General features: G+C 35.5%; 1 protein-coding gene across 2 annotated transcripts in view; it reads right to left on the bottom strand.

Moving 5' to 3' along the window:
• LOC132702139 (chondroitin sulfate N-acetylgalactosaminyltransferase 1) overlaps positions 1-16407 on the bottom strand; it is a 464298-nt gene that overhangs the window by 312292 nt on the left and 135599 nt on the right. For both annotated transcript variants that reach the window (XM_060670591.1, XM_060670592.1), the window contains exon 2: positions 14623-14698. The gene's annotated coding sequence lies outside the window, so the exon portion shown is untranslated. The remainder of the gene's footprint in view (positions 1-14622; positions 14699-16407) is intronic.

Genomic DNA, 16407 nt, shown 5'->3' on the forward strand with positions numbered 1-16407 from the left:
ATGAATCCAGAAGTTTTGAAAAAAGTACCATTGACAAAAATTAACTCGCAAGGGAACATCTCTCGTTGAATATGATATGGGTACAATACGAAATAGTGAAAAATTTTCTATCCAAGACGTTCGAGATATTCAGATTATTTCCAATTACCAAGTTCAGGATTTTCATCAATTGAATTTAAAACAGTTTCTTCAGTTTCTGGAGTCCTTACAGACCGATGGACCCCTTTTCAATGATTACTTGTCCTCAAAGTAATTGTTTCTCTATATAATTTTGAATACGTTCGCCTATTAGGAAAGCGCTCTTGATATAATCGCCTAACTTCCGACGCATTGCCATCAGTCCAACCATACAGAAAAGGCATATCTGCCAATTCCTCATTAGTAAACTCGACCATATTAACAATATTGTTATGGCATTGCAGGGAAGAGGTTTTTATTTTTTTAATCAGTGGCATACCGACAATGACTGCCAACATATTCATGTGAAATTCCGTACGCACGCCACTGGCGTATTAAAATAAAATTGTTGTGCACTAAAAAATAATGCCTCTTGATGCATAGAATATGTGTGCCAAATTTTATCCAAATATCTAAATTGGTATTACAGATATTAAAATAATATATTTTATTTTTAAAAAATTTGCCACCATCTCAGAAGTTAAGCCGTTTAGGACATATGTGCGTAAGAAGTTTTCTTTTTAAAATGGACTCAAAAATCGCCCTCTTAAGTATTGACATTGAATTAGAAAGAAAGCCTGTATAGTTTATAAATAGATGCCCCATAAAAAATTCCAATTACGACAGCCCACTACACTAAATATTTGCCGCCGATTTAAAATATCTAAAATTCGCTCCCCCCACTTATTCCCTGCAAACACCTCTGAGAATATCAACGTCATAGCAACTCCCTCTGCAAATTGTTCGTTGCATAGTTGAAGAACCGCAGCGCCGCCGCTGTCCGATAGACGCAAGTTCCGAAATTTATATGGTGGCGCCCGAAAGGCCATTATTTCTGGCTTCTTGAATGTTTTTACAGGGGCCGCAATTCGGGAGACGGAGGTCATCTGTAAAGGTAATGGGCTCTACGGCGCGGGCGTTTTTGCCCCGATTATGAAAAAATGGGGTTAGGAGACACACGCGGGCGAGTTATGTGGGGGGTAGCAAAACGCTTAGGGACGGTATAACGAGAAGGCGGTGATATATTAACTTGCCCCCGTCGATTTTATCATAAAGAGGCCTTTAAAATGAAACCGAGATGGGATACGGTCCCTTTAAAAAAAATTCGATGGCTTCCCATTCGCAATAAAATTTAAATTGCACCCTAGGGTAGCTAGGGTGAACTACCTTTTCAATTTTTGGACATACATTAATATTTATAACTTCAAAAATATAAATTCTCAACCATTGTCTCTCTCTGTCTCCACTTTGAGCCTTCCCCTTTTTCTTCTTGTCATGGAATATCAATCCATTATTTTTAATATCTACTTATCCTTGTCTAATTTAGTAGATTTCGGCATTTTTGGAATCCATGGTTAAAATAAATTGAGGTTATGTATTCTTTTTTCATATTTTGATTGCCCCACATAAAATTGGGTTGTAACGCTAATAATTCAGATATTACAACGAAAATATAATCACAGACTAAGGAGATGATGCATTACTCAATCAGTTTGGCAGATGCGTCTCACCTTATACATGATGTCCCAAATAAGTGGTGCCGTTTTGGTGAATTGAATTAACAAAATCTCAAGATTTTCAAATGGAACACACTATATTTAACACCTGTATGTTGAATTTAATATAAATTAAATATTAGGAATTTTTTAAATAACAAAGAGATGATACTATTTCTTTTAAAGATATAATGCTCCAGATATACGAATAAAATCTATTGCTAACAATGTCCAATAATACGTGGAAATTTTGAAAAAAACGACTCTATACTACACACTTTAACAGAATTAATAAATCTTTAGAATTCATATTTAAAGAAACATTTAATAATTAATTATCTAACTTGATTGAAAATACCAAATAAAAAAAGTAAATAATTAAATTTTATAGGCCAACAAAACAAGGTAAGAAATATGAATAAATAAATCTAAAAAACTTAGAGTTAGTCAATTCGATCCATAAAGTTTAGTAAAAAACGTTCCTATTAAACTGCTCGTTTCATCTGGCATCAAAACAAGAAAGAGATATCAAAATACTTAAAAATGTAGTTGGCTATGACATCAAGATCTCACTTGGCATCTTCAATGCTCGCCTCCGAAAACATTTCGAAGTGTTTGATGATATTCCGGAATATGTTGTCATATTTAAAAAGTATGGAGCACTACATCCTTAAAAGAAGTAGTATCATATCTTTGCTATTAAAAAAATTAATAATATTGCCAATAAGTGACCAAATGTGGGCAGCTTTAAATTTAACAAGAATTTATATGGGTCTTATCTTAAATCAGGAATATTTCAAAAAGTAAAACTTAAATATAAGATAAATTACAAACTTCCTTATTTGTTGTCCTAGAATTGATATCTGAAAAAAAATAGTGTGTTCCATTTGAAAATGTTGAGATTTTGATAATTGAATTCGTCAAAACCGCATCACCTTTTTGGGACACCCTGTATAAGCTGCAGCGCATCTGTCAAACTGATTGAGTAGCGCATCGTCTCCTTAGTGTGTGGTTAAATTTTGGTTGCAATACCAGGATGAGTAACGTGACAACAGAATTTTATATTGGGTAATCAAAATAAGAACAAAAAAATACACAAACTCAATTTCTGCCTAAACTAAACAAAATTCGAATAAGAATTTTAACCTGTATCGACAGGCTTATAACATTTTTAATCTTCAGGAGAATTTAGGAAACTTTTGTACGAACTTTTTTTTCGTATCCTGATGGGTTTCCAGATCGTATAGTGGATCGTTTTATTTGGCACATGGTGTACCATTTGTGGTAATGTGTAATCTGTAGCTGTCTGATACACTTTGTTTTTTATTTCATTTACCTCAAGGCCGTTTCACTGCTTGTCCTGCTGTTTCCACAATCACCGTCAAATATGTTTTTACAGCGGAAATAATATCTAGCAACTTGGGAACACATATTACATAATTTGGTTTTAGCCACATGATATTGTCGGGTCACTGATTCCAGCTCATAATTTAATTTGTTGCTCGAATTCGTAGAACAAGGAAGATCTCAATTGAGAAGTATCGTAAATTGCCAATAGTAAAACATCTAATACCGCAGAAGTAATACGACTGTTGCTCGAAAAAGGTCAAAGATCAGGCCATACTTTTTTCTAGCAGTATCATCATTTGCTTTCACGAATATATATTTAATTATAACGTTCTGCTTTTATATCGCTGATCGCCTTTTGATTATGGTGATATCGTATTATACACTCAGACTTTATACTGTCACATTTTCATTGCAAGCGTTTTTGGAGTAAAAACAAAACTACTGGACCTTGATTACGATGCGGGTAGTTTGGGTTCATGTAGAAATTTGTCTTCTTCAAGTACCTTGCCCTCTTCAAACGTTGTTGATAATCAGCGTCATCCAACCTCTTTTGAATTCGATTTTTCGCCACTATTTTCGGTTTGAGTTAATATCCGTGAACATATTCACATTTCGAACGCTTCTATTCTTTTACAGAGTCCAGGCCTTCATTCCGTAATAAAGAATACGCACCGCTTGTTCAATTCCAACTACTGTACTATTCTGGATATATTCAATCTTGGCTTGTGTGCTTGTCGTAAGCTGTAATATACTAACCAAAACGAATTATTCCAACAATGTTGGGGAAGATAACTTAACGTTTCACTTCCTCGTTATACTAAATAGCACAACTTAAATAAAAAGTAATTTACCTGATTGTTGCATGAATAGAATTGAGAAAGTTTACAATGTTAGAATTACTCTTAATTTGCAAATTGCAATTAATAAGTTAGTCAGAATAACAAACAAACAAATTTGCCTTTGCCCATTAAACAAATATTGCCTCCTTATCGATTTTAGAAATAGTTCAAGCTTATTTTAAACAAAAATGTTTTTTATACTATCGATGTTGATATGTTGGTGGGTATTACCTGTATGTTTATATGTATATAAAATAAGGCATTCGAAAGTAAAGTCAATGGAGTTAATTGGGGTATTACAAACCTTCAATTTATTTTGATGTTGATGAACAGGGTGTTTCATTTTTCGTGGGCGAGTATCAACTTTCTTACTTTAAATATACACTTTGTATATTATTTCATTTTTAAATTCTGTACAAAGTTCTAGACATATTTTGTCCATAATGTCCTATACCTAAATCTAACCGTTTTTGACATTTTTAATTTTATATGCGCAAAATGACATTTGTAAGACTTAAAATTCAATTCAATTCCAATTTCATCGGAAGTATTTATTGTTTGACTTGAGTATGTTTTGTTGTAGTAGACAAAGGACTCGGATAACGGATTTCATAAGAAATTTCAATACGTATTAATACAGCATTAAGCATTAGCATTAAAAATTATATATAAATATTTTTACTTTTTGAAATATTTCCTTTTAAACATACGTCTATCACAAAAAATATGCTGTTATCACCTAGGTTCAGTTAATGTAAGGTAGCTATGACGGCGTTTAAATAAAACAAGTGCTAGAACGCTGCGTTCTTGGACGCGGGTTTTGTTGTTAATTACTGTCATAATTCCAATATTTTTTAAAGCATTATTGATTTATTTATTTTTCGATTATAAATTTAATTTACTCGCTTGCTTGCGTATCATGTATACCACAGATGAAAAGATTAATATGTTAGAAAGTTGCATATCTAGCAATAAAAACCGGACCTTGGCGCTTAGAGATTATATAACAGAATTTCCTTTAAGGCAGAGCCCAGAAAAAATGATTTTGGATATGATTTATCAACACTTTAGAATATATGGAACCTTGATGAAAGAAAAAATAGACTTCGTCATATTTTGAACGTTGACGATCAGCTTAATATTTTGTCCAGTGCAGAAATAAGAGCAACGGGATTACAACATCAGGATAGATTTTTGCAACAATCTAATGGAGTGAAACTATTCAGAAAATATATTTGTTAATATTATCTGGACAGATGAGCCCATATTTACAACCTCAACTAAAATTTTTAATAAGAAAAATACCCATTACTGGAGCAACAAGAATAATAAAAAGAATATTTCATTTACAACATCACGTAATACTTCTGTCAAAGTATGGTGCGCCAGAATAATAGGTCCAGTATTTTTGGATCAGAACATAAATTTCCAACGCTATTTGGAGCTCTTAAGGTCTCAGCAGTAAAGGAATTTACATGTACACTATATAGAATGGATTCACGAGAATGGTAGTTACGCCTCGCCTCCAAGGAGATCCGACTTAACTCCCCTAGATTTTTTTCTGTGGGGTACTCTTAAACAATTAGTTTACAAACAGAAACCGTCCACTGCCGAATATCTTAAACTTGGGATAAGAGAAGGTATCGGATATTGAAATGAAACTGAATCTGTTAGACATACCATTATGTATTTAGAAACTCTTGGATCAGGAGGACATATTGGACAACTGTTACAATAATTATCTTTTGTAAGCTATTAATTATTTATTGATGGTTCGTTAATAAAAAATTCACCAACGTTATCGCGTATTGGCCTTATTCTGTATAAACAATGCATATTACAATCTTCAGATTTTCATAAGCGCATCAGTAAGATTATGGTCAACTGTGAAATGGTATAAATCATAGTGGCAGCACTTTAGCACTTGTTTTGTTCGCCGTCATAGCCACCTTACACTAGCTGAACTTATATGACAACAGCATATTATTTGTGATAGACAAATGTTTGAAAGGAAATATTTTAAAAGGTAAAAATATTAGGCATACACAAACTTATATAAAATTGCCTTTATTTTTAATGCTAAATATGACAAGATTATGAAAATAGGCAGTTTACATCCATACTTACGTACCCTATATTAATATGTAGCGAAATTTCTTAAGAAATCCGTTATTTGAGACCCTTATCTACAAGGAAAGTTACTCAAGTGATATAATAAATACTTCCGAATGAAGAAATTGGCAGATCTTTTACGTCTTGAAAGAGCCATTTTTGGCATAAAAAATTAAAAATGTCAAAAACGGTTAGACTAAGATATAGGACATCATACACAAGATATGTCTAGATTTTTGAATTAATGAATGAATTAATATACCAGTTATTCCATTTAAAGTAGGATAGTTGATATTCGCTCACGAAAAATATAACACCCTGTATATAAGAAAGTAAATTAAATTAAAAATTTGCTTTCGATGTATAGAACTTTAACTTAGCATTACTGTTCAAGATGGCGACCGATTTAACAGCTGTCAAGTGATTTATTCTCAGTTTGATTTGGCAATTCATCAAACGAACATCAAGTAAGGCGTAGATTCGTCGAATGGGCCCAAAACGAGATTGCCGTTGTTCCCGATTTTCATAAGCGAATTTTGTTTAGCGATGAAGCGCACTTCTGGTTGAATGGCTACGTCAACAAACAAAACTGCCGCGTTTGGAGCGAAGCTAATCCTCAAGTGTATATCGAAACACCGTTACATCCAGAAAAATTGACTGCTTGGTGCCCTTTATGGGCTGGTGGAATCATTGGTCCGTACTTCTTCAAAAACGATGATGGCCAAAACGTTACAGTCAACGGTGATCGGTATAGAGCTATGATTACTAACTCTTTCATTCCTGAATTGAATAACCATGAGGTCCAGGAGATGTGGTTTCAACAAGACGGCGCAACATGTCACACAGCTCGTGCCACAATCGATTTATTGAAAGAGACGTTTGGTGACCGCCTATTTTCACGTTTTGAACCTGTGAATTGGCCTCCAAAATCTTGTGATTTAACACCGCTAGACTACTTTCTGTGGGGCTATGTAGTCATTGGTATATGCGGATAAGCCACAAACGCTTGACCATTTGGAAGACAACCTTCGCCGTGTCATCTAAAATTGGACGTCCCGATTGGACTACATCCGGGCCAGCCGTTGGGGTGATATTTAAAATGTAAAACCACAAGATTATCTTTCGGATAGATAAAATTCATGTCAATCGAATAATCCATCGTTGTTTTATTGCAACTTAAAGTTCTATACATCGAAAAAACACCCCTTACTTCAATTAACATTTGGCTGCATTCCCTATAGTTTGTGAGAGAAAATAGTGTTCTAAGATAAGCAGCCCACCCTATACTGCATATTTTATACATTTTAATATAAAGGTTAACAAAATTGATATTGTCAATCGTCTACAAAAACAAGAATGTGCCTATCTTATGCAATTAGATGCAAAAGTTCCGATTCTGATGATTGGTACGTTAAACAATAAGTAGTAACGCTTGTTGTAATTGGGAAAATTAAAGTTTCGCAATAGAAAGAGTACGCTTTTTCTATAGTGGAACTTCAATTTTCCTCTGGCATGCTGCTATTACTCAGTAGTTTTAACTACATATAAAATTGAAAGAAAATACACAGTATCATTATCTTTATTCAAAAATATTAGCATGCGCGCGGCCGCTAAGGCTTGACGTTTCAGCCGAGCTCTCCATCGTACGGTGTTTTTTCTTCCACGTTGTCCTTTTTGTTTCCTTTTGCCGCATTGTTTCCGACAAAGACAAAAGGGCGGCTTCATCTATCGGCCTTCCGCCGCGATATAGGCCATTGTGCGGGGTGACGGGTTTCATACTAACCTGGAAAATCTGTGCATCGCGATAGGGAATGTCAGTGGCAGAGATTGATGAGTTTTTAGGGAGGTAGCGAGGTAATCGCAAATACTGGAAAAAGTCGGTGATTAGGAAGATTAATTGTGTTTAATTTAAAAACAACTCCGGTACATGTTGAAACAATCAATGACTATTATATTTCTTGGCTACCAACTCCTTGATTGATCCAAATTTTCTAAATTCTAATTTTCCTGTTCAGTTGGATTAGCAATTGCTTAACCTTGAAGAGGTAAACACTGAAAAAATGATACTTCACTGCTATAACCTTTGCTCAGATAACACATATTGATAATGCCTTTCTTTTTAGCGAAAGCACTAATTAGCCCGCTACTCAGTACGTTGTGCACTCTTTGGATCATGTTCTTGATTCACAGGTATGACAGTTTATAAAAATAAACAACATTTTACCTTTGGTCAGAATGAATTTTGCAAAAATTTGTAATCGTGAAATAGCACTCTTGGAATTGTTTTGGTAGATTCTTAGAAAACTTTCGACTCATTTTTTTCCATAGATACTTCCACAAGCTACTGTAGTAATAGTACCATTTACAAAACTTCTGGATGCGTCCTGCGTCGGTTGTGTTGAAAAGAACTTGCTGACATTTCGAAAATCATCCTGTTGGCTTCCGCAGAGCTTAACTGATACTGGTTCGACTGGTGAGATGTCAGCAAGTTCAATTCAACAACAACCGATGTAGAAGAAATCCAGAACTTTCAAAAATAGTATAACAGCAGACTGTGGCAGTTTTTTTTTTTGAAAAATTAACAAGCCTTTTGGAGCGGACATCAAGCCCAAAAGCAGAAAGTTAGAGGATCACCCAATGAAACCATTAAGAAAAAATTCTTCATAAATCTAGTTCTGCTATACTTCGAGAAAGAATTCATTATACCCATAAAGTAGACCAAATCAAGAAGACTCTTCCGTCTCTATATCTTCAAATTGCTTCCATCTTGTCTTGTTCAAACATGATTGACGAAAAAGCTGAAAATCTTCATTTATCTTCTACCCAGAATTAATATCAGAAATTTGAAATTTTTATACAAACTAAGGTTAGCTAACAAACTACAACGAGTAAGAAAGGAACAGACAGCGAGAGAACTATACAACGACATGAAAAGATATATACACGAGGCAGCAGAAGAAGCCTTGGGCCGCAAAAGCAAAAAGCAGAACAACCCAGAATGGTGGACAAAACAAGTGGAGGATGTAATTCAAGCATATCACCACTGGCTAAACACTAAAAGCGATGAAGGTAGAGAGACATATGCAGAACTAAATAAAGAAGCAAAAAGACTAGTTGAAAGAAGTAAAAATGAACACTGGGAAAAGACATGCGAAAAAGTAGGTAGATTCATGGGCGGCACAAGAGTATCAGAAGCATTCAAAATAGTAAAGAATCTAAGGAAATGTACAAATGAGACTAGTAAAATAAACCTAATTCGGGTAGAAACATGGCGAAATTACTATAAAACGCTACTTACTGAAAATAGGCCAGAATTCCAAATGGACAGTATAGACATAAAGGAATCGAAAAATAAAAAGCCGCTGTACCCGGAGACAAGCCCATAGAGCTAATAAAGAATGCACCAGATATATTACTAGAACTATTAGAAGAACTATTCAATAAATGTATACACGGAGATCAAATACCCGAGGACTGGAATTTTGGATATATTTGGCATAACGGTTATTAGCTCAATGGGGAGGTTGTACGGTCGAATTCTCAAAAGAAGAATAGAAGGCAACTTCCAAGAAATAGAAGAACAAAGCGGTTTTCGAACGCGAAGATCCTGTATAGATAACATATTTGTCTTGAGACAAATAATGGAAAAACATGGAACCCACAACTTAACTACCCATTTAGTATTTACAGTTCTTGAAAAAGCATAGGACACGGTAACCTTGAAGAAAATGTTTGAAATTTTAATGACAACCGGACTCAACAATGTATATGTGACAGCCACCTCGAAGATGCGACGAGTGTAATCAAGACGGTACGAACCATTTTTCAGTGAACAAAGGATTAAAACAAGGCTGTAACATGTCCCCTACTCTATTCAAAATATATATTCAGGAATCCCTAAGAGAGTGGAGGAAAAAAATAGCAAGTATGGGGGTAGAGTTAGATGAACAATTATTGACGAGCCTCTTTTTTGCAGACGATCAAGTGATTAGACGACGCAGATTACATGCTGAGAAAACTGAAAGAACACTATGAGAATTGGGGACTGAATATGAACATGCAGAAGATTGAATATATGAAAGTAAGGGGAAAACACGAAGATGAAGATCCTGAACTATATATGAGAAAAATAAAAATAGCTACAAATTATAAGTACTTGGGAAGCGTCATAACGGAAGAAGGTAATTCATAAACAGACATTCAAAATAGAGCTCAGCAGGGAAGAAGAGCAACTCAAGCGCTTAATTCCTTGTTGTGGTCCAACGGTATTAAAATAGGTACGAAAATTAGAATATATGAAGCAGTTGTGGAACCCATCTTAACGTACGGCGCAGAATGCTGGCAAATGACGAAGAACGACAAGAAAGTTATAGACACAGTAGAAATGGATTTCTTGAGAAGAGCATGCCAAGTGTCGGGAGTATAATACGTCATGAATGAAGAAATACGAAGAAGAACAGGGAGAATACATACCAGCACTGACCGAATAGAAACTAGACAACTTATATGGAATGGGCACGAGGCAGAGAATGAACGATGAGAGATGGCCAAAAAGAGCACTAAAATATACCCCCAAAAATAGAAGGAAAAAAGACCTATGGAACGATGGTATAAGGAATATAATGAAGGACAGAGCAATTAAAGAAGATGAGTGGGGGAATAAAGATAAATGGCGGTCGAAATGTGGGATGCCGCAGAAGCTGTAGGAACCCCACTGTATATATATAATTTAAAAAACTAACGTCAACACCAGTGAAATCATCAAACTTTTTACAACTAGCAAACACTATGTCGGAAACATATATGGGTTCTCTACCAGTCATAGCGAATATATTTATGCGCCTTTGAGAAGAAATCAGTGGACACCTTCCATGTAAAACCAAAATTATGGAAACGCTATGTTGATGACACTATGGAAACTCTATACATCCTAACGTACGTTCTACCATTCAATTAGAAACTAATAATAATCTCCCATTCTTAGATGTTCTTACCAATAGAAAATCTACGCACACAAACCGATACCTTCATGCATTGTCAAATCACCATTCGACTCAAAAATCATAGGCTATTAACTCAGAGAGAGGCGTAAAACTATCTCAGCTTGAGTCACTGAACTCAGAATTAAAACACCTTGCATCTGGTCTTTTCTCTAACCAAAACTAACCAAAACTAACCAAAACTAATAAGTTCCACATACACTTCACGACAACGTCGAAAGCAACTCTACATTTGCCACTATTGTCCTTTCTTACATTTAAAAAATAACTGACCATATTTGAAAAGTTCTTAAGAAATATAACGTCACTGCGCCACTAAAATTATTTTTTTTTTAGAAATTCCTCGCATATTTTGCGAAGATTATATCTAAGACGCAAGCTAAAAAATTAGCGGAGCCGAATTTGCAGACAATTTGTAAGATCTACAAGATACAAAAGATTATGTACTCAATCATAACCATCAGTAAATGCACAGTTGCACGTCAAGGGACAAACAATATAGCAAGTGAAATATATTTAATATCAACTGTTTGTGCGAATTGAAAAAGAAGTTCCTTCGAGAATTGAACAAGTGAGGAAACCCTTTATAAGTGTTAAAAAGAATTTTACAAAAAAGATCTCACCATGGAGCATAGAACTCCAATGATAAGGCGTAAGGTGTTCTCTATCTAGATTTATGGGTGCGACAGCTAGGACCTAGATCCTCAGACAGAGAAAAGAGTGTGTGGCTTTCCATTGTTATTCCATCGTACCGTTACAGACGAAGTTGTCGCATTTTATCGGTGCAACGGATCACGAATAAGGAGCTACTTCAATGCATGCATAAACAAAAAAGTTATTGAACAGCATTTTATATTTGATCATGTGGTAAGAGGCGAGAAGTACAAATTACTTCGGCTCACAATAGAGAGAACGTGCGGGAAAAAAGGAGTAGAAACCCCCAAAATTCATGGGTAAAAAACTTAAGAAGGTGATTTGACCGCTCGTCTAGGGAAATCTTTCATGCTGCATGTTCGGAAGCCGCAATTAGAATTTCGCTCGTGAATCTTCTTGAGGAGAGGGTCTAATTAGTAACAGGAACGTAAATTGGTATTGGTATTGATATTAAAGGGGGGCGCCCTCGAGTGCGTCCAAGCACTTAGGCCACCAGATCAGCCAGTTGTGCCCCCAGACCGCTCTAGAGGGCGTCTAGAATGCCGCCCCTTCTATAGAAGGTCAGCAACTCCTTTAGCCCAATACCGTGCAGTCCGGATCGATCAGGGCCGTTCCGAAGACTCCCAATCTTGCCCATGTCAAAGCAGGGCACCCGGTGAGCAGATGATACGGGGTCTCCTCCACACACCACCATGCACCACCTGCACTCCGGGTCGTCTCCAATCCCTAGCAGTTAGTGCTTTACCACTCCCTTCTGGTCAGTCTAAGCAGCTCCCTGGTCCGAGGGAGGGCGCGCCCATCCATCATAAGCCTCGCCTGCCTTATTCCCGGAGCAATTCTCCAGCCCACCGCGGCCTCTTGCCTAGGCTTCGAGAGCTCCCCGACTCACACACGGGGCGATCCCCAAGCGGGACTCTGGTCCCATATGCCTATGCGAGGAGCCCTTCCTGGCTAAGACGTTCGCTGCCTCATTGCTCTAGATACCGGTGTGACCCGGGACCCAGACCAACGTGACCTGCCTCTCCTCAGCCAGTCTCCTCAGTACCCCTTTGCACTCCTTTATCAACAAGGAGCGCGTACGCACTGACTTCAGTGCCATAAGTGCAGCCCTACTATCCGAGCAGAAGAAGACCCTCCTGCTTTCGTGGTTGAGCCGAAGCGAAAATTTCCGCCTGAAACAAAATGCAGTACTGACCCAGAGAGACCGACAAGCTCGATTCCGTCGTCTCGCAGTACGCTCCAGAGCCTCTAGGGCCCTCGTGGGCGCCGTCCTCATGGCGCCCGGTATACAGAGGCAAGCCAATCTCTGCAGTTTGTCAAGAACTAGCCTTGCTCCTGCTCTTTTGGTCCCCGGCCACTATGCCACTGCCCCATGCGTGAGCATAAGCACCACCATGGTATCACAGGAACGTAAAATAGAACTATTTAAATTACGCTTTAGCTGGCAGGCGTCAAAAAATCTCAGAGTTGTATCCCAAGGCATTTGCCGGCTTTATATCTAGATCCATCAACATGAGGAAAAACTCTTGGGCTTTAGTTAAAAGTAATCGATCTTCAAGGGTTGCACCCAAATCAATCATGCCAGATGAATTCAATATGTTCTTCACGATGTAGTAAAGGACATAATCTTTATTTTTGACTCTAGGGCCTCTAAGGTGAATTCTACGACGTTATAAGTGATTCAGGTTCCACTGACTGCTTCGGTTTAAATTGAAAAATACTAAAGCACACCATAAAGTATATTTTAGGTCCTGGGTACTTTCGATAGGAGAATTTCCTTCAGATTTGAAAATCTCTAAGGTAATTCCCGTGCCTAAAAAATAAGATGCAGATATTCCAAATAATTTCAGGCCCATTTTTGGGAAAGTTATGGAAAAGACCTTTGAAGCGAACAAATTTCAAAGCGAATCGCACTACAGATACGCTTATTCATTTTGTAGGCAGGATGGTTCAAGGATTCGATAATGGTGACATTTCGATGGCACTCTTATATGATCTGTGTGACCCACCGTGTATTCTTAAATAAATTTTAATTTCATGACATTAGAGGTATTCCTTTAAAATTAATCTAATCATATTTCGATAACAAGTTTCAGTACGGTGAGTATGGAGGTGAGTCGAGTGATAGCGTCCTACTTGTGAAGCGTTCCTCGGGGCGCGGTTCTTGGACCGCTGCTATTTATCATTTATATAAACGATTTGCCGCTGTCAGTCTCCAGTGCTAACATTACTCTGTTCGCGGACGATACTGCCATTTTGTCACTTGCTAAACACCATCGAATGCTTACTGAGAATAGTACTGCAGTTAGAAATATTCTGCAACAATGGTTTTCTGCAAACAATTTAGTACTTAATGAACTAAAAAGCCAAAAACTTATTTTCCCCCGTGGTAAAGTAGACTATCTAAATCAAAGTAACATTAATGTGTCTGGGATTTGTTATCGATAGAAAAGCCTTCCGATGGCAAAACAAGGATGGGTGATGTCCGGAGCCGATCCATTTGCACACTGAAGACCAATTTTACTCGCTTACATATTATGACACTGCCTTCTATATACATATGCCAATCTGTTTTATTTATAGGTGAAAATGTATATCGGGAAACTACTAATAGGTACGACTTAGTTACTTCATCCTCGCAATCTAATAAGATTAATGTGAAATTTTATGTCCGTCTGGCAAATCTTAAAAACCGACCATTTAAGCAATTTCAAATAAAAATGAAAGACTTTTTTATTTAGAATGTCTTTTATAACACTAATGACTACTTGGGGCTATTTAGTCATAATATGCTATAATGAGCTTTAATATTTTGTGTACTTTCATTATTAGATTTGTCTGTAATATAACAGTTATTAGATACTTCTCTGTATTACTGTATCAATGTTTTGTTATTTCGGACTTAATAAAGTTCATTTTAATTCTATTCTATTCTATTTCACATATGCAGGGTAATAACTGGATACATTTCGCGAGACAGCGAACAAAACTTACCGCAAAATTTTTGAAGCCAGAATTCTCAATGGGATATGTCTCTCAGCAGCATCTTAAGTCTTATAGGTTCGTCCTCCTGGAATGGAAAAATAACCATCTCAAATATTATCTTTTAATATTCTAGAAGACGTGAAAAGTATATTCTATTGGAAAAATTCATGAACAAATTTTATTAAACCTAAGAAAAGGCTGGCAACGGTGCGTTGGAAAAGTGAGGGAAATTTTCTAATTGGAAAAGACGACTAGTAAGGGGGCTTGTCTTTATACCGGCTTGCTATAAACTTAATATCCACACAGAGGTCTATTGAAACCTTAGCCATTTAGTTTACGCCTTTTAAAAAGTGCTGGATAAATTTGTGTCCTTCCTAACTCTCTCTTTCCTCCATTTTATCGGCATTTTTTCCCCTCATTTGTCTTCCACGCACATATACTATTATGTCCGGCATAGGATTGGTTTCTTGATCTCCTCTAGCATGGTTTTCCTATGTTATCGTTTTCGCAAATAATACGTACAGAGTGGGCTCTTTATTAGAGGCTTTACCTTTTATTTCTTTTAGAAACAAAAAGTTTATACAAAAGTTTTATGGTTTAAATTAAATTTTAAAATTATTTATATTTTATTTATATTTTAAACATACAGGGTGTCCGATAAGTGCTGAACCGACATTAGTTTTAAAATATCTTTATATAAACTACTTATTCGCATTTTGGGTAGTTCAGACAGAAATTGAGGTTATATATTTTTTATGCAAAGTTAGTAGTAATTATCGTCTTCCACGAAAGCAATAATGACTACATGTTCAAATTTTTAGAAGACTTCCTTCTAATCATCTGCGATGACTATATATTTTAAAGGTGACAAATTAAAAGAATTTTTTTTTAAATCTCAACTGGCAGTATTCATTTTTTTTAATGAGAAGCCTCTGTTTTTCATATTTTTTTCTCAAAGCGGATCAAAATATCTATAATTTGGTATATATATATATATATATATATATATATATATATATATATATATATATATATATATATATATATATATATATATATATATATATATATATATATATATATATATATATATATATAAATCTAATGGTTTTCAACATTTTTAGTAATAAACTCGCTGGCGAAAAATACTTACACCTAAGTATTTCAAAGAATTTTGTAATGACTTATTTTTATTATATTTTATATTTTATGTAGTACAAAGGTGTATTAGAGAAGCTGTAGTTCAACTAAATAACATAAATAATATAAATACTGTAGATTTTCTATTTTGTTTTACATTAATTGTTACAGCTACTGTTGTTTGTTGCTTTTAGTTATTACTGTTAATTGTTTTCAATTTTTAAACTCTATCATAATTTTACATATTATTTTACATCGTTGACGAAAATGATGATGATGAAAAAAATGATGACGTTTTAATTTCCTAAATCTATAAATCTCTGTATTACCTTTTTTGTAGGCAGTAATAACTAAAAGCAACAAACAACAGTAACTGTAACAATTAATGCAAATCAAAATAGAAAATCTACAGAAGCTTTTTAACATGTTCACTATTTTGAACAATGCACGTTGTATAAACAACCTCTATATGAAAAAAATGTCCGTAAAGACACCCTGTATAACTTTAAAATACCTAGTCGTCGCAGATCGATAGAAGGAAGCCTTCTAAAAATGTGCATAAAATTTGATTATGTAGTCATTACTGACAGTCGTGGAAGACCATAGTTACTAAGAACATAATTTTACATAAAAAAATATATAATCTGAATTTCT

This window comes from Cylas formicarius, unplaced genomic scaffold (genome assembly GCF_029955315.1).
Source record: "Cylas formicarius isolate icCylForm1 unplaced genomic scaffold, icCylForm1.1 PGA_scaffold_5__7_contigs__length_24384050, whole genome shotgun sequence".
Lineage (NCBI taxonomy): Eukaryota > Metazoa > Arthropoda > Insecta > Coleoptera > Brentidae > Cylas > Cylas formicarius.